Source organism: Salminus brasiliensis, chromosome 6, assembly GCF_030463535.1.
Source record: "Salminus brasiliensis chromosome 6, fSalBra1.hap2, whole genome shotgun sequence".
NCBI lineage: Eukaryota > Metazoa > Chordata > Actinopteri > Characiformes > Bryconidae > Salminus > Salminus brasiliensis.
In genome coordinates, this window is record NC_132883.1 from 30330552 (window position 1) to 30356529 (window position 25978).

A 25978-nucleotide genomic window follows, 5' to 3' on the forward strand; every position below is an offset into this window, starting at 1 on the left:
GGCAAATATAAAAATACTAAGAAGAAAAAGATTAAAAAGAAAAGACAAAGAAGATGAAGACCAAGAAAACACAAAGACAAAAAGACGAAAATGCAAAGATAAAAAAGAAAATGAAAACAAAAAATAGATAAAATACAAAGAAGGAAAAGATAAAGAAGACAAAAATAAAAAAGACACAAACACAAAGAAAAAGAAGACAAAGAAGACAAATACCAAGAAAAGAAAAAGAATAAGAAAAGACAGAGAAGAAAAAGACAAAGAAGAAAAAAAGGACACAAAGAAGACAAAAGACAAAGAAGATGAAGACCAAGGAAAGAAAAAGAAGAAAAAAAGGAAATGAAGAAGACAAATAAAAGACAAAGACAAAGGAAATAGAAGGAAAAATGAAAAAGAAGAAAAGGATTAAAGAAGACAAAAAAACAAAGAAAAAAGAAAGAAGACAAAGATAAAAAAAAGACCAAGAAGACAAAGATAAAAAACAAAGAAGAAAAAGAACTAAGATAAAAAGCAAAAAGAAGAGGACAAAGAAGACAAAGATAAAAAAAAACAAATAAAAACAAGACAAAGAAAAAATACAAAGAAGAAAAAGATAAAGACAAAGAATATGAAGACCAAGAAAAGAAAAAGAAGGGAAAAAAAGGTAACAAAGAAGACAACAAAAAGACAAAGAAGACAAAGACCACGAAAGTAAATAGAAGGAAAAAAGGGAAAAAAATATAAAGATTAAAAAAGACAAAAAAGAAAAAGAAAGAAGAAAGACAAAGACAAAGATGAAAAAAACAAAAAGACAAAGATACAAGAAGACAAATATAAACAAGACAAATGATGCTATGTGAATTGTGTGTTGTGAATAGTCACAGACTGAAATGTTCACCTGTATGCTTTCTGACAAAGTCTGATACCATATTTTAGTCCCTTTTAAACAAGACCATATTTAAACAATATTTCTGAAGAAGAATCTGAACATCCTGAACAGCAGATTCTCTATAATAAAGATCTGATGGGTTTGATCTTCTCTTACTCCTCACTCTGGTCTTCACTCTGTAACCAGGTTTGTTTCTGAGAGAACCACAAAGGTTTATGTGAGATTTTAAGCTTTTATTTTTTTAGAGAGGGGAGTTCTGGCTCCTGTAGGGGGTGCTATTAAACTCACACAGTAAAGCATCATAGTGCAGAATAAACACAGACTCTGTGAGATTTTAGCTTTCATGATTCCTTTAAGATTGAATAGTCAAATAAATAAATAATTCTCATAGCTCTTCTGCTCCACCAAACCAGTTGACCCCAGCCTGCACTGGTCTTATTGGGAAGTCTGTTCTGATTTAGAGGCAGAGCTGCTGGTAAGGGAAATCCGGTCAGCAGTGAGCTCCTGGCACTGATCCAAGTGCAGCTGCATCAGTGGACCAGGGTCGGAAACCTCCTTTATGACATCATCCGTGATGTTACAGCGAGGCTGAGTGCAGTGTGCCATTCTCTCCAGCAGGTCAGGGTCAGTAAGTGGGAGAACACTGAAGAACGTAGCAGCAAAACCGAACAGAGGCATCAACTCTGTGAGTCCAAACCAGTGGAGTTGAACTCTCCCTCACTCATCTCTCCTCTCATTTCTTCTTCTAGATGTTTACTGGGTAATCTAATGTACCCTGTTAGGATCCAGAATCAGGCCTGTCTGTCACTGAAAGAGTCTAACAATGTCATTGATCATCAGAACAGAGAGCAGACGTTATCATTAGTTCACCCTAATCTCATTTAAAAAGAAGAGGTCCTGTTAAAAAAAAAATTCTGAGCTCTACTTAGTCTGTGTTTCTAAACCAGAACAATCAGAATTCATTTATACACCAACTTTTCTTCATCCCTTACACTTACACACTGCTTCTGGCACTGTACCTTTAATTAGAATAAATTAGCTCTAATCTGATTGGCTGATTGTAATAACATGGGTGAGGCTAAAATACTGTAGATGGAATAGGCGGAGATAAACTGCTGCAGACTGAAGGGCTTAGGGTTGGGCTACACTGATGTAAGATGAATGGGCAGGGCCACACTATTGCACAAAGAATAGGAGGGGGCTAAACTGCTGTAGACATTGTCCTCAGTAGGGGAGGTGGTGGAGTGGCTCAAGACATTGACCCAGGGCATAAAGAAATAAAAGAAGGAAGACAAAGATAAAAAATAAAATAAAACAAAGATAAAGGACAAAGAAGAAAAAGACAAATGAGAAAAAGATCAAAAAACAAAGAAGATGAAGACATGAAGATAAAGAATAGCAAGAATAAAAATACAGAAAACAAAGACAAAGAAAAGAAAAACAAAGGAAAGAAGACATGGACAAAGACAAGAGGAAAATCACAAAGAAAAGACAATGAAGACAATGACCAAGAAAAGAAAAGGAAGAAGAAAATACAAACAAGAACAATACAAAGAAAACAAAGACAAAGAGGAAGACAAAGAAGAAAGACAAAGAAAATGATAAAAGAAGACAAATAAAAATTACAAATATAAAATACAAAAAAGAAAAAGATAAAGAAGACAAATAAGACAAATAAAAGACAAAGAAGGAAAAAAAGGAAATGAAGTAGACAACGAAAAGACAAAGATGACAAAGACCACAAAAAGAAAAAGAAGGGGAAAAAGGAAGACAAAGAAATAGATTAAAGAAGCAATAGATTAAAGAAGAAAAAGTAGACAAAGAAGACGACAAAAAAAATCAAAGAAAATGAAGACAAAAGGAAAGAAATAAAGACAAAGAAGAAAAAGACCAAGAAGACAAATATAAACAAGACAAAGATAAAAAACGAAGAAGAAAAAGATAAAGAAGACAAATAAGAAAAAGAAGACAAAGACAGACAATTAAAAACAAAGAAGACAAAGACAACAAAGAAGAAAAAGATGAAAATGACAAATAAAAACAAGACAAAGATCAAATACAAAAAGATAAAGAAGACAAAAAAGAAGACACAAAGAAAAGACAAAGAACAAAGACAAGCAAAAAAAGACAAAGAAAACATAAAGACAAAAAAGACAAATGCAAAGAAAATGAAGACAAAAAAGACCCAGAAGAAAGATAATAAAGAATAAGACTAAGAAGACAAAGATAAAATAGAAAAAAAGAAGATGAAGAAAAAGAATATACAAAAAAGAAAAAGAAGATAAAGAATACAAATACCAAGAAAAGAAAAAAACTAAGGAAAAGATGAAAACTAAGAAAAAGACAAAGATTAAAAAAAGATAAAGAAGAAAAAGACAAAAAAAGATGAAGAATAAGGTAAACACGAGAAAGAAGAGGACAAAGAAGACACATAAAGACGACACATAGAGAAGACAAAGACCAAGACAAAAAAGACAAAGAAAACACAAAGACAAAAAAATGAAGACAAAAAAGAAAAAGAAATAAGACAAAGAAGACAAAGACAAAAATGACCAAGAAGAAAAACAAAGAGGACAAAGATAAAATGGACCAAGAAGAAAGACAAAGAAGAAAGAGAGAGAAGAAAGACAAAGAAGGAAAAGATAATGAAGAATAAGACAAAGAAGACAAGGAAAATACAAAAAAGAAAAAGAAGACAAAGAAGACAAATACCAAGATAAGAACAATAAGAAAAACAAAGTAAAAAAAGATGAAGACTATGGAAAAAATTAAGATAAAAGAAGGCAAATAAAAACAAGACAAGATCAATTACAAAGAAGAAAAAGATACAGAAGACAAAAAAGAAGACAAAGACCAAGACAAAAAAGACAAAGAAAACATAAAGAAAAAGAAGATGGAGACAAAGAAGACAAAGACAAAAAAGACCAAGAAGAAAAACAAAGAGGACAAAGATAAAATGGACCAAGAAGAAAGACAAAGAAGAAAGAGAGAGAAGAAAGACAAAGAAGGAAAAGATAATGAAGAATAAGACAAAGAAGACAAAGAAAATACAAAAAAGAAAAAGAAGACAAAGAAGACAAATACCAAGATAAGAACAATAAGAAAAACAAAGGAAAAGATGAAGACTATGGAAAAAATAAAGATAAAAGAAGGCAAATAAAAACAAGACAAGATCAATTACAAAGAAAAAAAAGATACAGAAGACAAAAAAGAAGACACAAAAAAAGACAAAGAAGACAAAGACCAAGACAAAAAAGACAAAGAAAACGAAAAGAAGATGGAGACAAAGAAGACAAAGATAAAAAAGACCAAGAAGAAAGACAAAGAGGACAAAGACAAAAACGACCAAGAAGAAAGACAGAGAAGAAAGACAGAGAAGAAAGACAATGAAGGAAAAGATAATGAAGAATGAGACAAAGAAGACAAAGAAAATACAAAAAAGAAAAAGAAGACAAATACCAAGAAAAATGAAAAACAAAGGAAAAGATGAAGTCTAAGAAAAAGACAAAGATAAAAAAGATAAAGAAGACAAAAACAAAAAAGACAACAAAAAGACAAAAAAGATGAAGACCAAAATGAAGACAGACAAAGGTGACAAAGACCAAAAAAACAAAGAAGAAATACAAAAAAAGATGAAAAAATAAGATGAAAAAGAAAAAAGACATAGATAAAAGACAAAGATTAAATACAAAGAAGAAAAAGAGAAAAAAGATGAAATAGATGAAGAAGATGAAGAACAAGAAAAGAAAAGGAAGAAAAAGACACTGAGGGAAAAGGTAATAAGAAGAAAAAGGCAAAATATGGCAAAGAAAAACAAGACAAAGCTAAAATACAAAGAAGAAAAAGACTAACAACACAAAGAAGCATACAATAAAATCCAAAGGAAATAAAGATGAAGACAAAGAAAAAGATTACAAATGAAAATAAGAAGACAAATGAAAAACAAAGAAGACAAAGAGAAAAAAAAGAAAAAAGAGCAAAAAGAAAAACAAAAAAGAAAAGGAAGAAAAAGCAAATCAAAAAAAAAAGAAGGAAAGTGATTTTCCCCAGTAAGGGGGTGGTGGTGGTGGAGTGGCTAAAGCATTGGCCCAGGATTAAAAAGAAATAGAAAAAAAATTTAAAGGTGGGAGTGTAGTTTCAGTAGCTGACTGCTGTGAGTCAGGATGGTGAAGGATTAAACTATAGATGCTAGACGTCCGTCCTTCTTGTTTTTGTCTACATCCTGGACACAAACACTTCTTAAAACACTCTCTGATCACCATATGAGTTCACATTTTAGCCATGAAGCTGAATACACTACATATTTCCTTCCTTTGAGACAAAACAGAGTCTCGAACAAATAAAGAAAGCAACACATGTTTACAATTGTGGCAAATTGCAGTTCCTCCTGCACATGCTTCCTTTAACAGAACCTTAACAACACAGCAACTTTAAGGAGTGTAAGAGTGAAAACCTGTCAGGCAGTTATTTTTCCTTAATGTTCATCAAACAATCTACACAGGACAATTCTCTCACAGTCCCTCAGCCTAGACCACCACCTACAGTACTCCAGAACAAATTATAATGGAGGAACTTTAAAAATGTGTATAGAGATATGACTTAAACAAATACATCTGAAAGCTCATAAATAAAATTAAAAAAACGTCCAAATTCCAGCTGGTCGATCCATCGGACCTTCCGCTGGACCTTTCCCTACCTAATGCCAATTTCCTCTAAACATCGAGCAAAAACAAAACAAAACACCTGAGGTCCCAGTGTATTTACCCCATAACAGAGTTTCAACCCATTAAAACAAAAAGTGTTGTGAGTTTAAAGAGTTTAAATGTTACTAATACAGTAAAGAACCAAAAAACTCAAACTAGTGTCTTACTAAGATTACCACCACCCCACAAGCATGCTCTCTCAATAATGTATATTACACTATTGTAAAACAAACCCCCACACTATAACAATATAGAAAAATCACAAATGAATGATCACTGCAACTCTTCAGCAGCGTTGACTCTCAGTGTAGTATTGATGATGTGTTGAATCTTGGCCATCTTATCACAATGTTCTTTGTTCAGAGTCCTCCAGTTTTATTTTGCACATCGGGGTCTTTAAACAGCCAACCACCCTTACAGTGGTGAAATGGAAAATATATGAAATAAATGTAAAAACTACAATAAGAATAAATAAGAATAAGAACAGATATTCTAAATGGTTACTTCTTCACCAGTTCGTCTCCTATCACTACTTCCTCATCATCGTCAATGTCAGTCCTATGTCAGTCCAAAAAGGCCAAAATTGGACCATTTCTACTTATATGCAACAAACCCACTCATAAGGTGTCATATGTATATCACACAGCTCACTTCAGCTGACACACCATTAACACCAAGACGCTGTTTAATTTCTCATTTTTACTAAATCTACCAACTCTTTCACTTTATCTGAGGATATCCAATCTAGAAGTCATCACCTGCTTATGACTTCTCTACACAAACACTTGGCAATAGACTGAGCATTCTACCATGAGAACTATGTTTAAACCCTTGTGGCAATCTCTTGTACTTGTGAACCGTCTATTGTAGGTGAACCCTAAATATACCTTGATTTCCTATATTAAGTGGAACACTAAAATATGCTCCTCATAAATCTAACACTGTACAATGTGTCATCATGAGCTATATGTTCTACATAAACATCCTTTGCCAAACGTCCAAGACGTATGACTTCTGCTAGTTTACTTCTCACTGGTAGGGACAGCCCCCTCTGTATTTTAGCTTGCAAAATGGACTGTTCCATGTGATTTAAGTCCGGGTCATTTCCTGTGACATTTCTTCACACTTGCTGTGCTCTGAACACATAGGCCCTCGAGTTCCTTTCTTTGCTGTATTGCTGTATTGTTAAAGTTCTGTTAAAGGAAGCATGTGCAGGAGGAACTGCAATTTGCCACAATTGTAAACATGTGTTGCTTTCTTTATTTGTTCGAGACTCTGTTTAGTCTCAAAGGGAGGAAATATGTAGTGTATTCAGCTTCATGGCTGAAATATGACCTCATATGGAGAGTGTTTTAAGAAGTGTTTGCCAGGATGTACACATGAGTAACCTGTGAGTATATAGGCTGAAGCTCAGAGAACATATTGAGAGATGTCTCGATTGGCACTGAGAGCTCTCACAGACTGCCATGGAGTCTGATTAAGATGCTTGAAATGTCTTTGTAAAGAACCTTTCTCATATACAAGAAGACAGCGTCAACAGAGTCTCCTTCTTTATCCACACAACATGGCTAAAGAAATAAACTACACATGTGCGTTGTGTGCTGTCTGCATATGTCACAGCATGTTAAATTTCCATACACCTTAATATCAATACCTGCCTGTTAAATATCTATGCACCTTACACTCAATAACTCTATCCAGAAGGTTACAGTTCCATACCAACGGAGGCCTGTGTTTAGGGAAGGACATTTTATTGTATCCAATCCAATTTGAGTATAAATGTGTAGTCAGTCCTTGTTTTCTCTAAGATGTGTTTTAAATTGGCTTGAAACCTTTACTGTTTTCTACTCACCATGAAATGACTCCCATCCTACTCCATGGATCTTGTCCCACTGTAACCCTTCCCCCAACTGTGTTCTTCTTATTGACACTTTGAACATATATAACCAAGTTATGATGCCAACTGCTTCAGAGAAGCAAGTGCTGTTTAAGCTTGGATTTCTTAAAAACAACTTCCATATTCTGAAAGCAATGTATGAAGTCTTTAATCCCTTATTTTCTACTTATATATGTTTCATATTTGCTGTTCTTGTGTTCTAGTGGTTAGAGTTGGTCTCTTTATAGTATGCCAGGCCATTTATAGCCATAAAAATATTAAACCTGAACTGGTCAGTAATGCTGACAGAGGTTTCTGATGGGATTTTTACAACAGGCATCTTACTCAGACTAAAAGCCAGAGCATGTCACAGTATGTTAATTGATGATTGGTTGCATAACAGTTACGAATTACTTCATATTAATTAATTCACTGAACACAAATTTACATACGCTTTAATGGTAAATTTCTCTTTACCCCTTATGTATTTGTTTATTTTTTCTATAATCTTCTCTTGAACTGAATTTAGAGCATATATTAACCTATGATTTTAGCTAGCATCTAAGGTAAGCTTTGAAATACTTGGAAGTCGTCATTGAGGGAAGGTGGGATGAGAAGAACCATATATCAAAATAGTAAATAAGAAAAAAATGGATGTAATGTTCATGACAGTCCTGGAAAAAGGGGAAAAGTCAAACAGAAGAATTGATCAATATGTAAAATTCACTCTCTGTATGTCTAAATGCACTGGAACTAAAGAAAAATGCTCTAGCTGGTCGCTGTTGCCTAGACTTTGCAAAGGCTCATGGAAGGGTGCAGGCAGATTGCTGCTCCAAGGCTAAGTGAGGAGAGGGTTCCAGACACCAGGTGATGAGACCTAATAAGCTGCCTTTGTCCTTTATTTATTTATTTATTTAGAAGAGTTTGTTTGAACTTGAAATTGTGTCTAAGCAAAAAGAACTAAGCATGAAAGTAAATAATGAATGGAGGGTCTTACCTAACTCTACTTGACAAACTGCATAAAATGTGAAGAAAAAGAGAAACAAAGAACATATACCCAAACACAGGGGTTGAGGAAGCATGAGAAGAGCTGACAGTAGACGACAGAAGCTCTATGTAGATCTAACTGTGAAACTCATCTCCTTCACTGCCAGGACTGAAGACAGTTTCGACTGCCAGCTAAACAAAATCTTCTACCTTGGCACTCAGGAGCCGAGCATGCAGTTCTTGTTTTATTCTCTTTTTTATTGTTTTGTAGCAAAGCCAGCCATTGCAGTGGCCTAAATCATGCTAGATGTGACCGCAGAGGAGCATTTCAATATTTCTACATCAGAGTCTGTACTATACTACTGTATACTACTGTACTACTGTACTATTTTGTTGTGTGGGTGCAAATGCTGACATTTATTGACAACATAGAGGTACACACACACATTTACAAATACAAACTCTTGGAGTACATGTATTCACCGATAGGAGGTTGTTGATTGATCCCTCTGCTCATCTTCCTCTTCATCCAGGAGCTCCATGTCCATGAAATCCTCTTCTTCAATGGTCATGCCTTCATGATCTTCATTGCTGTCATGTTCAGCAATAAGCCTGAGCTCGTCAGGGCCTAGCCGCCGTCTCCTCTTCAGTGACTCCATAAGGCATGCATATTGAGCCTTATCTCCATCCATCTCAGAATAATAAAATGAGAGATTACAATGAATAAAGGTGGTGACCGTGATGTTATTCTAAAAATAATTACATAAATGTAGAGTTCAATCAAAAATACTCTATATGCTTTTGTCAATAGTATCTCATATCTGACACATTATTTACACATAAAACAATTATCTAAGAAGAGCAATAATTACAACTTTGTATAATTAAAATTTTATGCTATGGTTATATTTAAAAATGTTGCGAATAGTCACAGACTGAAATGTTATGCACCTGTATGCTTTCTGACAAAGTTTCATACCATATTTAGACAGTATTAAAGAACAAGTTAGCCAAGTTATCTTGAAATAACCCATTTCAAGATTACATACAGATAATCTTACTTACATAAATATAATCTTACTTACATACAGATAATGTTAAATCACAAATCAACTTCTGTTTAAATCTCCATTAGTGAGGCATTTTCACAGCTCACCATGCAGGGAAGGCAGGTGAAGATTTTCCACCGGGACCGCTGTTACATTCAGCTAGCTCTGTGTGTAAAAACATTACATCTCACTAAAATGGTGAAGGGATACATGCTGCAGGGCATTGTACTGCAAAAAATAGTGCTGAAAGAAAACTGTACTGTTCTCAGATAAGACACTTTTTCAGTTCTCTGTTCAGAAGAACTTCCAGTCGCTGTTGGAACCAATATGTTAGAGTGGGAGAACACTGAAGAACGTAGCAGCAAAACCGAATGGAGGTGTCAACTCTGTGAGTCCAAACCTGTTTCCAGTGGAGTTGAACTCTCCCTCATTCATCTCTTCTCTCATTTGTTCTTCTATATGTTTACTAGATAATCTAACATACCCTGTTAGGATCCAGAATCAGGCCTGTCCGTCACTGAAAGAGTCTAATAATGTCATTGATCATCAGAATAGAGAGGAGACATTAACAATATTTCACCCTAATCCAGTTGATCCCATTTAAAAAGGAGCGGTCCTGTTAAAAAAACAAAAACTACATTTTTATGATGTGATCTTTCCTCTGAGCTCCACTTAGTCTATGTTTCTAAACCAGAATTCATCAGAATTATTTTCTACACCAACCTTTCTTCATCCTTTACACTTACTAAACTTACTAAATAAATGAGCTCTGATTCTAATAACATGGGCAGGACTAAAATACTATAGACAGAATAGGTGGAGATAAACTGCTGCAGACCGAAGGGCTTAGGGTTGGGCTGATGTAATGCTGCTATAGACATTGTCCTTTATTAAGATGAAGGCAAAGAAGAAGATGAAGAAGAACAGTAAGAATAAAAAGACAAAAACAAAAAAGACAAAGAAGACAAAGACAAGAGAAATACAAAGAAAATGAACACAAAGACAACAAAGAAGAAAAAGACAAAAAGATGGACAAAGAAAAAGATAAAGACAAAAGATAAAAGAAGACAAATGAAATGACAAAAAGAAATTACTAAGAAGAAAAGGATAAAGAAGACAAAGTCAAAGAAGAAAAAGAAAAGACAAAGATGATAAAAAAAATCAAAGGAAATTAAAACAAAAGAGAAAAAGAAAAAAAGAAACATTACATTGGGCTGATGTAAGATGAATGCTGTTGTAGACATTGTCCTTTATTTCTTTTAGAAATAAAAGAAAGAAGACAAAGATAAAAGACAAAGACAGAAGAGAAATACAAAGAAAACGAACACAAAGACGACAGACAAAGAAGAAAAAGATAAAGACAAAAGATAAAAATAAAAATGATGAACTAAAAAGATGAAAGATGAAGACCAAAAAAAGAAGAATAAAAGGAAATGAAGAAGACAACAAGAAGACAAAGACCACAAAAAGAAAAAAGGGGAAAAAGAGAAAGACAAAAAAAAAAGACAAAGACAAAGATAAAAAAAAGAAAAAGACAAAGAAGACAAAAATAAAATGAAGACAAAGACGAAGAAAAAAAAAATGAAAAGAAGACAAAGATGACAGGAAAGAACTAAGAAAAGACAATGAAGACAAAGACCAAGAAAAGAAAAAGAAGAAGACAGAGAAAATACAAAGAAGAGAAAGACAAACATAGAGAAGAGAAATACAAAGAAAATAAAAACAAAGAAGTAAGACAAAAAAGACAAAGACAACAGACAAAGAATTAAAAAACTTAAAGTAGACAAAGAAGACAAAGAAAAGAAATAAAACAAAAGAAAAGAAGACACAGAAAAGACAGACGCAAAAAAGAAGACGATAAAGAAAAGAGGAAAAAGACAAAGAAAAGACAATGATGACAAAGAAATAGAAGACAAAGTCCAAGAAAAGAAAAGGAACAAAAACAAAGGAAAAGAAGAAGACAAAGAATATACAAAGAAGAAAAAGACAAGACAAAGACGAAGAAGAGAAATACACAGAAAATGAAGACAAAGAAGAAAGACAAAGAAGACAAATATGACAGACAAAAAAGAAAAAAAGACAAAGAAAAGAGACAGAAAAAAAGACAAAAGATAAAAAAGACAAAAAAAATAAAATACAAAATACAAAGAAGAAACAGATAAAGAAGACCAAAAAAAGACAAAGAAGACAAGAAAAAGAGGATGCAGACAAATAAGAAGACAAAGAAAAAAAACAAGAATAAAAAGACAAAGAAATCAAATACAAAGACAAAGAAAAGAAAAGAAAAAAGAAAAACAAAGGAAACGAAGACAACGAAATGAAGGGGAAAAAAGGCAAGACAATAGAGACAAAATCCAAAAAAAGAAGACAGAAAATACAAAGAAAAAAAGGCAAACAAGACAAAGAAGTGAAATACAAAGAAAATGAAGACAAAGACGACAAAGAAGAAAAAGACAAAGAAGAAGGACAAAGAAAAAGATTTTTAAAAATAATAAAAGAAGACAAATAATGAAAATAAGAAAATACTAAGAAAAAAATGATAAAGAAGACAAGAAAACAAAGAAGAAAAACATTAAAGACAAAGAAAAGACAAAAATTACAAAAAATCAAAGGAAATGAAAACAAAAGAGAAAAAGAAAAAAGGTTAAGAAAAAAGATTACATTGAGCTAATGTAAGATGAATGCTGCTGTAGACATTGTCCTTTGTTTCTTTTAGAAATAAAAGAAAGACAAAGAAGACAAAGACAGAAGAGAAATACAAAGAAAATGAACACAAAGATGACAGACAAAGAAGGACAAAGAAAAAGATAAAGACAGAAGATAAAAAACACAAATAAAATGACAAATTGAAAATACAAAGAAGGAAAAGATGTAAGATGAAGACCAAGAAAAATAAGAATAAAAGGAAACGAAGAAGACAACAAGAAGACAAAGACCAGGAAAAGAAAAAAGGAAAAAAGATAAAGATGAAAAAAAAGACAAAGATAAAGACAAAGATAAAAAAGAAAAAGACAAAGAAGACAAAAAGAAAACAAAGACAAAGAAGACAAAGAAAAGAAAAGACAAAAGATAAAAGAAGACAAATAAAATGACAATAAGAAAATACTAAGAAGAAAAGGATAAAGAAGACAAAAAGACAAAGAAGAAAAATAAGAAAAATATTAAAGAAGACAAAGAAAAGACAAAGATGACAATAACAAAGGAAATGAAAACAAAAGAGAAAAAGAAAAAAGAAACAAGAAACAAGAAAGACAAAGATGAAAAAGACCAAGAAGACAAAGATAAAAGAAGACAAATATAAACACAAAGAGGAAAAAGAAGATAAAAATGACAAATACCAAGAAAAGAAAAAGAAAAGAAAATATGAAGACTAAGAAAACACAAAGAAGAAAAAGACAAAGATAAAATATGACAAATAAAAACAAGACAAAGATAAAAAAAAACAAAGAAGAAAAAAGAAAGAACAAAAAGAAGAGGACAAAAAAGACAAATAAAAACATGACACAGATAAAAAAAACAAAGACGAAAAAGATAAAGATAACAAAAAAGAAGACAAAGACAAAAAAGACAAAGACCAAAACAAAAAAGAAAAAGAATACACAAAGACAAAGAAGATGAAGACAAAAAAGACAAATGCAAAGAAAAAGAAGACAAAGAAAAGACAGAAAAGACAAACAAGACCAAGACAAAGACAAAGAAAGGAAAAAAGACAAAGAATACGAAGACAAAAAAGAAACACAAAAAACAAGGAAGGAAAAGATAAAGAAAACAAAGATAACAGAAGACAAAAAATTTAAATACATAGAAAAAAATGACAAAGAAAAGACAAAGAAAACAACGAAAAGACAAAGATGATGAAGACCAAGAAAATAATATTTAAAAAGGATAAAAAGAAAATGACAAAGAAAGACCAAAAAGAAGACAGACAAAGGAGAGAAAGACAACAGAAAATGAAAAAAAAAAATAAGACAAATAAAAACAAGACAAAGAAAAAAAATTAAAAAGAAAAAGATGAAAAATATAAAGAACAAAAAGAGGACAAAAAAGACAAAGATAAAAAAGACAAATAAAAACAAGACAAAGATTAAAAAAAAGAAAAAGAAGAAAAATACAAAGAACAAAAAGAGGACAAAGAAGACAAAGATAAAAAAGACAAATAAAAACAAGACAAAGATAAAATACCAAAATGACAAAGAAAACAAAAAGCAAAGACAAAGACCAAGAAGACAAAGAAGGCAAAATCCAAGAATAGAAAAAGAAGAAAAACAAAGGAAAAGATGAAGACTAAGAAAACAGAAAGAAGAAAAAGACAAAAGACAAAAAGAAAGACAAAGAAGAAACAGATAAAGAAGACAAATAAAAACAAGACAAAGATAAAATACCAAGATGAAAAAAAAGTATGAAAGTATGCAGATCTGATTAAGTTTTCTGAGGGTCTCTTGGTCCTGTTCTTTCTGGTCCTGTTTCTTTCTCCTATATAGCTCTACATGATGGGCTATGTGTTCTATAGCCCCCTCTGTATTTTAGCTTGCAAAATGGACTGTTCCATCTGATTTAAGTCCGGGTCATTTCCTGTGACATTTTTTCACACTTGCTGTGCTCTGGACACATAGGACCTCGAGTTCCCTTATTTGCTGAATTGCTGTATTGTTCTGTTAAAGGAAGCGTGTGCAGGAGGAACTGCAATTTGCCACAATTGTAAACATGTGTTGCTTTCTTTATTTGTTCAAGACTCAATTTAGTCTCAAAGGGGGGAAATATGTAGTGTATTCCGCTTCATGGCTGAAATGTGGAGAGTGTTTTAAGAAGTGTTTGCCAGGATGTACACATGAGTAACCCGTGAGTATATAGGCTGAAGCTCAGAGAACATATTCAGAGATGTCTCGATTGGCACTGAGAGCTCTCACAGACTGCCATGGAGTCTGATTAAGATGCTTGAAATGTCTGTGTAATGAACCTTTCTCATATACAAGAAGACAGCATCAACAGAGTCTCCTTCTTCATCCACACAACATGGCTAAAGAAATAAACTACACATGTGCGTTGTGTGCTGTTTGCATATAATGTCACAGCATGTTAAATTTCTATGCACTCTATCCAGAGGGGTAAAGTCCCATACCAAAGGAGGCCTGTGTTTAGGGAATTTGAGTATAAATGTGTAGTTAGTCCTTGTTTTCTCTAAGATGTGTTTTAAATTGGCTTGAAACCTTTACTCTCACCTTTTCTGCTCACCGTGAAATGACTCCCATCCTACCCCATGGATCTTGTCCCACTGTAACCCTTCCCCCAACTGTTTTCTTCTTATTGACACTTTGAACATATATAACCAAGTTATGATGCCAACTGCTTTAGAGAAGCTAGGGCTGTTTAAGCCTGGATTTCATAAAAAAAACATCCATATTCTGAAAGCAATGTATGAAGTCTTTAATCCCTTATTTTCTACTTTTATATGTTTAATATTTGCTGTTCTTGTGTTCTAGTGGTTAGAGTTGGTCTCTTTATAGTATGCCAGGCCATTTATAGCCATAAAAATATTAAATCTGAACTGGTCAGTAATGCTGACAGTAAGATGCCTGTTGTGAAAATCCCATCAGAAACCTCTGTGACATGCTCTGGCTTTTAGTCTGAGTATGTTAACTGATAATTGGTTGCATAACAGTTATGAATTACTTCATATTAATTAATTCACTAAGGGAGTGAATACTACATCTTAATTAATTCACTGAACACAAATTTACATATGCTTTTATGTTAAATGTATTTTTACCCCTTATGTATTTGTTTATTTTGAGTATTTATGAGTTTGTACACTCAGCTAGCTCTGTGTGTAAAATCCTTAACATTACATCTCACTAAAATGGTGGAGGGATACATGCTGCAGGGCGTTGTACTGCTGAAACAAAATTGTACTGTTCTCAGATCAGCCACTTTTTTCCTTCATCATCATCCTCTCTCCATATAAAACTCAGAAGACACGTGTAGCTTGACTGGTGGGTTTGGAGAGGAAATAAAATGGATATATCTTAGTTGTAGTCATGGCGACCGACGTCTGGTTCCATGCAAGACCACTGCAAAGAAATCAGAGTGCGTAAGTTTCTCTACAGTGAAGCACAATTTCACTGCAGTGACCGTGTCTGACCTGTCCAGCTCTCTGAATCACTGCTGAATCTGAACATCCTGAACAGCAGATTCTCTATAATAAAGATCTGAAGGGTTTGATCTTCTCTTACTCCTCACTCTGTAACCAGGTTTGTTTCTGTAAGATTTTATGCTTGTTCTGGCTCTTGTAGGGGGCGCTATTAAACCCACACAGTAAAGCATCACAGTGCAGAATGACACACACACACACTCTCTCTCTCAATGTGAGATTTTAGCTTTTACGATTCCTTTAAGACTGAATAGACAAATAAATAAATAATTCTCTCAGCTCCTCTGCTTCACTAAACCAGCAGCCTGCACTGGTCTTACTGGGAGGTCTGTACTGGTTTAGAGGCAGAGCTGCTGGTAAGGGAAAGTCCAGTCAGCAGTGAGCTCCTGGCACTGATCCAAGTGCAGCTGCTTCAGTGGACCTGGGTCAGAATCCTCCTTTATGACATCATCCGTGATGTCACAGCGAGGCTGAGTGTAGTGCGCCATTCTCTCCAGCAGGTCAGGGTCAGTAAGTGTCCCCCTGCTGACCTCCTGCAGGACCTTAAATAGTTCTCTGTTCAGAGGAACTTCCAGTCGCTGTTGGAACCAGTATGTTAGAGTGGGAGAACACTGAAGGAGGAGTTGAAGTGGAGTTGAACTCTCCCTCACTCACCTCTCCTCTCATTTCTTCTTCAGAACAGAGAGCAGACATTAACATTAGTTCCCCCTTATCCAGTTGATCCCATTTAAAAAGGAGAGGTCCTGTTAAAAAAACAAAAACGTTTTTTTTATAATATGATCTTTCCTCTGAGCTCCACTTAGTCTGTGTTTCTAAACCAGAATTCATCAGAATTCTTTTCTACGCCAACCTCTCCTATCCTTTACACTTACTAAACTTACTAAATAAATGAGCTCTAATCTGATTGTCTGATTCTAATAACATGGGCAGGACTAAAATACTATAGACAGAATAGGCGGAGATAAACTGCTGCAGACTGAAGGGCTTAGGGTCGGGCTGATGTAAGATGAATGCTGCTGTAGACATTGTCCTTTATTTCTTTTAGAAATAAAAGAAAGAAGACATACTGTAGATAAAAGAAGACAAAGATAAAGGACAAAAAATAAAAAGACAAAGAAGACAAAAAGAAATAGAAGATGAAGACAAAGAAGAAGAGGAAGAAAAACCGTAAGAATAAAAAGACAAAGAAGAAAAAGACAAAAAAACCAAAGAAGACAAAGATATAAGAGAAATACAAAGAAAACGAACACAAAGACAGCAGACAAAGACGAAAAAGACAAAGAAAAAGATAAAGACAAAAGATAAAAAACAAATAAAAATGACAAATAGAAAATACAAAGAAGGAAAATATGAAAGATAAAGACCAAGAAAAAGAAGAATAAAAGGAAATGAAGAAGACAACAAGAAAACAAAGACCACAAAAAGAAAAAAACAAAGAAGAATTAAACAAAGAATTAAAAAACGCAAAGTAAAAAAAGAAGACAAAGAAAAAAAACAAAAGAAAAGAAGACACAGAAAAGACAAACACAAAAAAAACAAGTCGACAAAGAAAAGAGGAAAAAGACAAAGAAAAGACAATGATGACAAAGAAATAGAAGACAAAGTCCAAGAAAAGAAAAGAAACAAAAACAAAGGAAAAGAAGAAGACAAAGAAAATAGAAAGAAGAAAAAGACAAAACAAGACAAAGACGAAGAAGAGAAATACAAAGAAAATTAAGACAAAGAAAAGAGACAGAAAAAGATCAAGACAAAAGATAAAAAAGACAAAAAAATGAAATACAAAATACAAAGAAGAAAAAGATAAAGAAGACAAAAAGACAAAGACAACAGACAAAGAATTAAAAAACTTAAAGTAGACAAAGAAGAAAAAAACAAAAAACAAAAGAAAAGAAGACAGAAAAGACAAACACAAAAAAGAAGACGACAAAGAAAAGAGGAAAAAGACAAAGAAAAGACAATGATGACAAAGAAATAGAAGATAAAGTCAAAGAATAGGAAAGAAGAAAAAAGAACAAGAAAAGAAGAAAACAAAAAGATGAAGAAGAGAAATACAAAGAAAATGAAGACAAAGATGACAGACTAAGAAAAAGACAAAGAGAAGAGACAGAAAAAGATAAAGACAAAAGATAAAAAAAATACAAAATACAAAGAAGAAAAAGATAAAGACAAAGAAAAGACAAAGATGAAGACCACAAAAGAAAAAAGAAGAATAAAATGAAATGAAGAAGACAACAAAAAGACAAAGAATGAAAAAGAACAAAGGAGAAAAAGATAAAAAAAGAAAAAGACAAGAAAAAGAAGATGAAGACAAATAAGAATACAAAGAAAAAAAGCAAGAAAAGAAGACAAAGAAAATAGGGGGAAAAAGGAAAGACAATAGAGACAAAACCCAAAAAAGAAGACAGAAAATACAAAGAAGAAAAAGACAAAGAAGTGAAATACAAAGAAATAAAGAAAAAGAAGACAAAAAAGAAAAAGACAAAGACAAAAGATAAAAGAAGACAAATAAAATGTCAAAAAGAAAATACTAAGAAGAAAAGGATAAAAGACGATAAAAGACAAAAAGACAAAGAAGAAAAAGAAGAAAAATATTAAAGAAGACAAAAATATTAGAAAAGACAAAGATGACAAAAATCTAAGGAAAAAGAGAAAAAGAAAAAAAAGAAACAAGATAGACAAAGACAAAGACAAAAAAGACCAAGAAGACAAAGATAAAAGAAGACAAATATAAAGACAAAGAGGAAAAAGAAGACAAAAAAGACAAATACCAATAAAAGAAAAACAAAAGAAAATGTGAAGACTAAGAAAACACAAAGAAGAAAAAGACAAAGATAAAATAAGACAAATAAAAACAAAGATAAAAAAAAAAACGAAGAAAAAAAAGACCGAACAAAAAGAAGAGGACAAAAAGTCTAATAAAAACAAGACAAAGATAAAAAAACAAAGAAGAAAAAAAAGACAGAACAAAAAGAAGAGGACAAAAAAGTCAAACAAAAACAAGACAAAGATAAAAAACAAAGAAGAAAAAAAAAGACAAAACAAAAAGAAGAGGACAAAGAAAAGACAGAAGAACAATGAAGAGAAAAAACAGAAGAAATAAATAGAAGTCCAAGAAAGGAAAAGACAAAGAAGACAAAGAAAAGACAAAGATGATGAAGACCAAGAAGACAAATGCAAAGAAAAAGAAGACTGTCAGAGAGTGATGAAGCAGACAAGGGAATATGCATTGACTAGCAAGTTTAATGAATCTGCACGTAGCTCATGACCACAATACAGACTGCTTTAATGGTATTCAATATACATACTTATAGGAATATCCCCCTCCTACCCTCACATGTTGCATACGCATCCTGGACTCATGACTCACAACACATCCTAAGAAGCAGTGTATGTGATTAACACTGGTGGTGTGTGACCTCAACATTGCACTGACTGGCTGATCACCTGGCACATGAAGGAGGTGACGTTATGATGAATTAAGTCTGTCTGATGTAGCGGCATGACAACCCATGGAACCAACATATGCTGGCAGACCAGGCAATGTGGCTGCCCAGCAGATCTGGCATGTAGCACAGCAGACATGCAGGCTGTGTTGTGATGGCATTGTATTGCTAATTTTTCTTGTTCGGTCATGTTATGCCCTCGGAAACCAGGCTCTAAATCCTCTGCCATTATTTTGTCTTCTTCTACATCCTGTGCGTTTAGCAGTCTTTCCTGCAGCAGCTGTTCGTCCGTTGGCACTGGGGGAAGAACGATGAGGGAGAGGGGAGCACATAAATCAGTACCAGTCGGTTTGATGCAGCATTGGTAATTGCCACTAGGGAGGGTATTATTCCATCGTCCAGTCACATTTATGCCGAGCTGATTGCCATCTTCTGGTAATGTGCCTATCGTGATGTTAACTCCGCTTTTAATCTCCACCTGAGACAGGGGAAACAAGAAAAGACTCATAAGTTTCTACTTTGCATTGGAGAGGAGTGGACACCTTTTCTGTTATCATATTACCCCCTACCCCTATAATAGTTACAGCTTTGTCAGGTTGAAGTGGACACACAATCTGTTCTTTTTGTATTACTCAGTGGGCTGCCCCACTATCTACCAAAAACTTCCATTTCTTCCCATTTATTACAATTTCAATTTGTGGTAAAGCTGTGGGGTTTTTACTGAGTTGCTGGGCTACAGAGTAATAGTGATTTGGTACTTCCCTGTCCGGTGTGTCCGGTGTATCAGAATGTACCGTACAACTGTGCAGTAGATTATAAAGAACAGAACATGATTTACGCATATGAAATATTAATTGGATACAAGATTAAATGGATACATTATGAATCAGCATGATTACAATATTTTTCATGACACAACTGTGAACTTTTCCTGGACCAGAAGCCAGAAGGACGAGCGTTCCCAGAAGCAGTACCTGGACACTCCTAACACTTGAAATACAGCCACATTAGTACATAGATTATTAAAGCTAAACACAAACTATATATATAGTTTGTGTTAATAAATGCTTCATTTATTTACTCCAAGTTGTTTGTCTTGATATCATTTAATACTGGTTGTTGCCAATAACTATAAACAGAATTGACTTATATTAAAACCTTCAGAACTCAAATCATTGATAAAGCTTTCTCTAGTTAGAAATTAGTGATTGAGATATTAATGATTTGAATATATATATGAGACTGATTTAATTTATTAATGAGACTGATTTATTAAATTATTTGAGAATTCTGAGGCTGGGTATCCAGCCCATTTCATGATGCCGTTGTGAAAACGTGCCCATTCCCCCCACAAGATTTTGATAACAATCCGATCAAAATTTCTGAGAGGCATGATGTCAGTAGTGACTACAGTATAGAGAATAGTGTTGTTACTGCCTGCAGGTTCCATTCTCATTTAGTCAATTTGGGTATACATTTTTAGATGCTCTGGACATACAAGCATTTAACATTTCGAACAAATAAAAAATGAGCAGTTAAGACATACAAACAGTTAACATTTAGAGAAGACAAACAAGTAACATTCAAGACAGACAAACACAACATTTAGGACAGACAAGGTGTGCACAGCGCTTTTTACTCTAATTACTACTGCATGCTTTTTCCTTTTTCCAGTGCTTTTTATCTCTTTATCATGACCCTTTCTCGAGGGGGTGCACTCTCCTGCGCTGGATTTCACGTTTTGTAATCACTTTTTATCTGGTTTTCTAATTATTTATTTCCTTTTTTGGGTTTTAATTTCCTTATTTTTCAGCATTTCTACTGAAAGCTTATGAGCATCACACAGACATGTGATCAGTCAATCCAAACCCAGCCGAGCAGATTTGAAAAAGTCGGCTTACCATAAATTAACCATTAATGTCAGTGCTTTTTTCATCTTTATTTTGTCCAATCAGCTAATAAGCTCTTTAAGAAATTATGCATGAAAGAATCCAGCTCCAGTGTTAATAAAAGGCAGAATCCAAACTATTTCCTCAGGTTTTCAAAGGATATAGAGACCAAGACACTATGTAGTATAGTACATTGAGTACTAGTACGCCTGAGACAGCCAGCCTCTCCCCAAAGCAGTCTGATTCCCCTGGTTCTGAATTTAACTTCAACTGTAGTGTAAAATATTAAGTAGTGAAACTCCATTTATACACTTACTTACTATTTAAAATGTTACACTAAATCATTTGTAACATTATAATAAAAAAAGATGTTTATGTTTGATATAGGTGTAATTATGAAGTGTGCTTTGTCGCCACCTTGTGGTGCAGTTAAAGTTGTGGTTTCAGTTCTTGCCACAGAATTTAGACCAATCAGGACCATGAATGTTGAACATGGTGTCTACCATGAGTTGAGTTACAGGAGCCTGTCGATGCAGTAAATAAACGATAGTCCAGTTCTGATCTGCTTAGAACCCATAATCATAGAACCTGCAGTTAGGATGAACCCGTGGTCCAAGCGAGTTCTGCAGCTCCTGCGCCGGATGAACAGCTTTCATTTACCGGTTTTATTTGTGTATAACACCTGCTCCAGTTCAGAGGGTTTGTGTGTAAGTGTGTGTCTGTGTGTGTGTGTGTGTTTTAACTGTTGCTGTTGGTCTGTTTCTTCCAGGATCCAGTATAGAAATGTGTCTGCGGTTCGAGATTGGGGATCAGCAGGTGGGCTGGGTCCCCCCGAACGTGGTGTCCGTCCTGGGCAGATTCCCTGAAGTTTTCTGCCCTCCAAACGGGGGCGCTGTGTCTCTGTGTCCCAAGCTAGACTCTTCAGACAGCAGGTCAGATGCTCTGGAGGCTGTCCCGCAGGAGCTGAGGGCTGAAGGGTCCTTCACTTGTCTGAAAGGCTGGAGTGACGAGGTGAGAACACCTGCGGCCGGTTCCACAGGAAGCTCTGCAGTGTTAAAGGAGCAGTTCAGTCAGCAGTGAAACTCTCATGATTGATCACTGATCCCGGTTAAGTCGATCGAACAAACACTGGACCTAGACTGTCACCAATCTCATCTCTGGAGACACGCCCCTAAAAACGCTCAGCCGGTCGTTCAGCCGGTCACTCAGCCGGTCGCTCAGCCGGTCGCTCAGCCGGGCTCCATCAGATCTTCGTTAGTTTGGTGTTTCCATTATTGTGTCCAGCCATAGCTCTGAGACACGAAGGCCTCAGCAAGAAATCTAGAACATGTGTTTTCCTCATCAAACCTAAAAAAAATCTATTATAGTTTAGTCTATAGTCTGTTATGTTAACGGCTTCAGTTGGGATGGAAGTGGAAATCTGAGCATGTGGGTGGCGAGGAGGTCAAAAACTAAACAGACTTGACAACAGAAACTGGCCAACCTGGTAACTGCAGACAAAGATATCTGCATTCATGAAGTCGTGTGCACTCCTGGTTTAATCACATCAGCCTTACTGTTTATTTACTGACTTTCTCATGCAGTACACTACATACACTATATGGACAAATGTATTGGGACACCTGCTCATGCATGGTTTCTTCTGAAATCAAGGGTATTAAAGAGTTGATCCTGCTTTTGTTGGAATAACTGTCTCTACTGTCCAGAGAAGAAGACTTTCTACTAGATTTTGGAGGAAGACGTGTGATGGTGTGAGGACTTGATTGCATTCAGCAAAAAGAGCGTTAGTGAGGTCATAATGTTGGATGATGATCACCACCTCACCTCATCCCAAAAGTACTTGATGGAGCTCTACCATCATCATTCCAGATAACACAGTTCTTCCACTGCTCCACAGCTCAATGCTGGGGGGTTTTATACTCCTCTAGCCCACGCTTGGCATTAGGCAGCATGGTGCCAATAGGGTCATGTTGAGTCCTATTCTATTGGCAGTACTTCTCTACAGGGACTAGACAAGCTGTTTATGTGTGTGCATTTGTGTGTACATTCTCTAACTGAACCAGAGCATTTCAATTGAAATCACATTTAAAATCTGACATAACCCACGACAAAGTTCTTTATTTTCAGGTTGTTTCTAAAACATGCACCTACATGCTTTACAAATACAGGTGCTAGACATGGTTCTTTAAATGATGCCATAGAAGAACCACTTTTAATTTCTGCAGAAAACAAGCAACTAAACACAATCATTAATCATGGGAGCACAAGGTAGGTGTTTCTAATAAAGTGACCAGTGAGTGGAAGCACAAGGTAGGCATTCCTATTAATGTGGCCAGTGAGTGGAAGCACAATGTAGGCATTCCTAATAATGTGGCCAGTGAGTGGAATCACAAGGTAGCAGGTGTTCCTTATAAAGTGGCCAGTGAGTGGAATCACAAGGTGGTAGGTGTTTCTAATAAAGTGGAAAGTGAGTGGAAGCACAAGGCAGGTGTTCCTAATAAAGTGGCCTGTGAGTGGAAGCACAAGTTAGTAGGTGTTCCTAATAAATTGGCCAGTGAATGGAAGGATGAGGCAGGTGTTCCTAATAAATTGGCCAGTGAATGGAAGGATGAGGCAGGTGTTCCTAATAAAGTGGCCAGTGAGTGGAATCACAAGGTGGTAGGTGTTTCTAATAAAGTGGAAAGTGAGTGGAAGCACAAGGCAGGTGTTCCTAATAAAGTGGCCAGTGAGTGGAAGCACAAGGTAGGTGTTCCTAATAAATTGGCCAGTGAGTGGAAGCACAAGGTAGGTGTTCCTAATAAATTGATCAGTGAATGGAAGGATGAGGCAGGTGTTCCTAATAAAGTGGCCAGTGAGTGGAATCACAAGGTGGTAGGTGTTTCTAATAAAGTGGCCAGTGAGTAGAAGCACAAGGTAGGTGTTTCTAATAAAGTGGCCAGTGAGTAGTTTTCTAACTGCCATCCAAACTCAGAGTGCCTAGTTTTTAGGAATGCTGCTTTACAGGTGATGATGTCATAATGGCCCACTGTGACATCACCCTGGAGCCTATATATAAATATAGCCTGTAGAGCAGACCCTGGCCATTCTGCTTCAGCCCTTCAAGGGTGCAGGACCTCTGACAACATGCTGAGGAAGTGTATTGCAGTTATGAAGAAGTATCAAAGAGGAGATACGGGAACAGACATGGATTACCTGAACTACAGGATCTCTTAGATGAGCAGCGACGAGAAAATCCAGGCAGCATGGAGGAGGCTTCAGGGAGAGATCATCTGCATGAAGCAGTCGAAGGCCACTGAGAAGTTGGAGAAGGTGAAGGCAGAAGAAGCATACTGGCTGAAGGTGCAAGGCCGGAGAAACACGGAGCTAGGAGGGCAGAGAATAGTAGAAGAAAAAGCAGAAGACGATAAAGCAGAAGAGAGGATCTTCGGCTTGAATGAATGCAGCCAGAAGCTCAAGGAGAACAATAAGCAGTTGACGGATGAGCTGGAGAGGAAGGGAGAAGAGCTCGAGAGGAGCAGAGAGAAGCTGAGGGAATTTTCCGAGAAGGTGAAGAACATCAGAGACACGTCAGACAAGCTCCAGGTTAACACTCGTCAAATGGATGCCGCATATGAGCACCTGATGAAGAAGAAGCTGAAAGAGTTGAGACGGGTGAGCGAGATGATGAGCGAGCCTCTGGAGAAGGCAATAAGAGAGAGGGAGGATAAGCTCCTCTCAGCTCTTCCTCTAGTGGTGCTGCAGAAGCAGAAGCTCATGCAGGAACTGAAGCAGAAATCCATGGAGAATGTGGAGAAGAAGAAGAAGAAGGGGGAAAGGAGCTTCTGGAAAAGACTTGTTGCAGTGTTTAAAAAGAGAACGTGAATAAGCAGAGATGTCTGCAAGAAAAGAACAAGAAACAGATCAGAACTCAGGATCACCAAACGCGGCTCCCTGCAGGGCAGCTACCCTGCCCAGGACAGGATTAGATGATATCTAATGCTAAAAAGGTACATTTACCAGAATCCTGTCAGAGTTGTGCCACAGGCACTAGAAGTAGGGCAAGAAAGGAGAGAGAACAGGAGTTTGGACAGAACGTGCAGAAAGGAATAAGTGGATATTAAACTACCCAGAATCAAAACCCATGTTAGTTCACATCCTAATCACACAGCCTTAGTGCACACATCTGCACATGTACATTTGCAGGGTGCACTACTGTACCTAACGTCCTTACCTGTTCTGGACCTGTTCTGCAGCCCTGTCTTAGTACAATGACAATAAAGTTGAATTTAATTGAATCAATTGAAAAATCTACTGACAGACTTATTTTATCTCAATGGAAAACCCACCATAACCCCCCAAAAACCTAAACACCCCAGACCTAGTCTGGACACCCCTAATAAAACCAGTACTAGAATGAGAGCCCAAGATGTAACAGAGCCAATCCACAGACCATACACCCAACCCCATCACACATGCAGTCATACACACACACACACACACAGGCCTGTAATAATAATTACATTATTGATTTATTGTGCAATATATGGATATGTGATTTTTCAGAGCTCGATATTTCCTGTTGTGTTTACTTGTGTGTTTGTTTAATTAAAAATAAACTCACCAGTATTTTAGCCAGTCACACTATTCTGCTCTCGCGTCTGCTCTCTGTCGGAGGCGAGACATGAGTCTGTATATAGCAGTGCAGTGCGCAAAAGGATCAATGCATTCATATTTTGATAGTTAAATCACTTAGGAGCTCGATAAAGTAATGCTAATGTACCAACAGCTGTGCTAGCTAGCTAGGTTAGCAAGTGCTGCTTTCTCAATAAAGCTGTACAGGAAGATCATGGTCATCTTAGCTCCTTTTATTTGAAACAGATTTGGAAATCATATTAATAAACAGCTGGTTTGATGTTTAGTTCAGCAATAGGTCTGTGGGTTGAGTTGAGTTACATACAAGCTAGGCTGCTAATGACGAAGGCTAGCTTCACATTGAAGTGATCTCATGACTCCAGCTTTAGCTGACAGTGAGCTTTTCT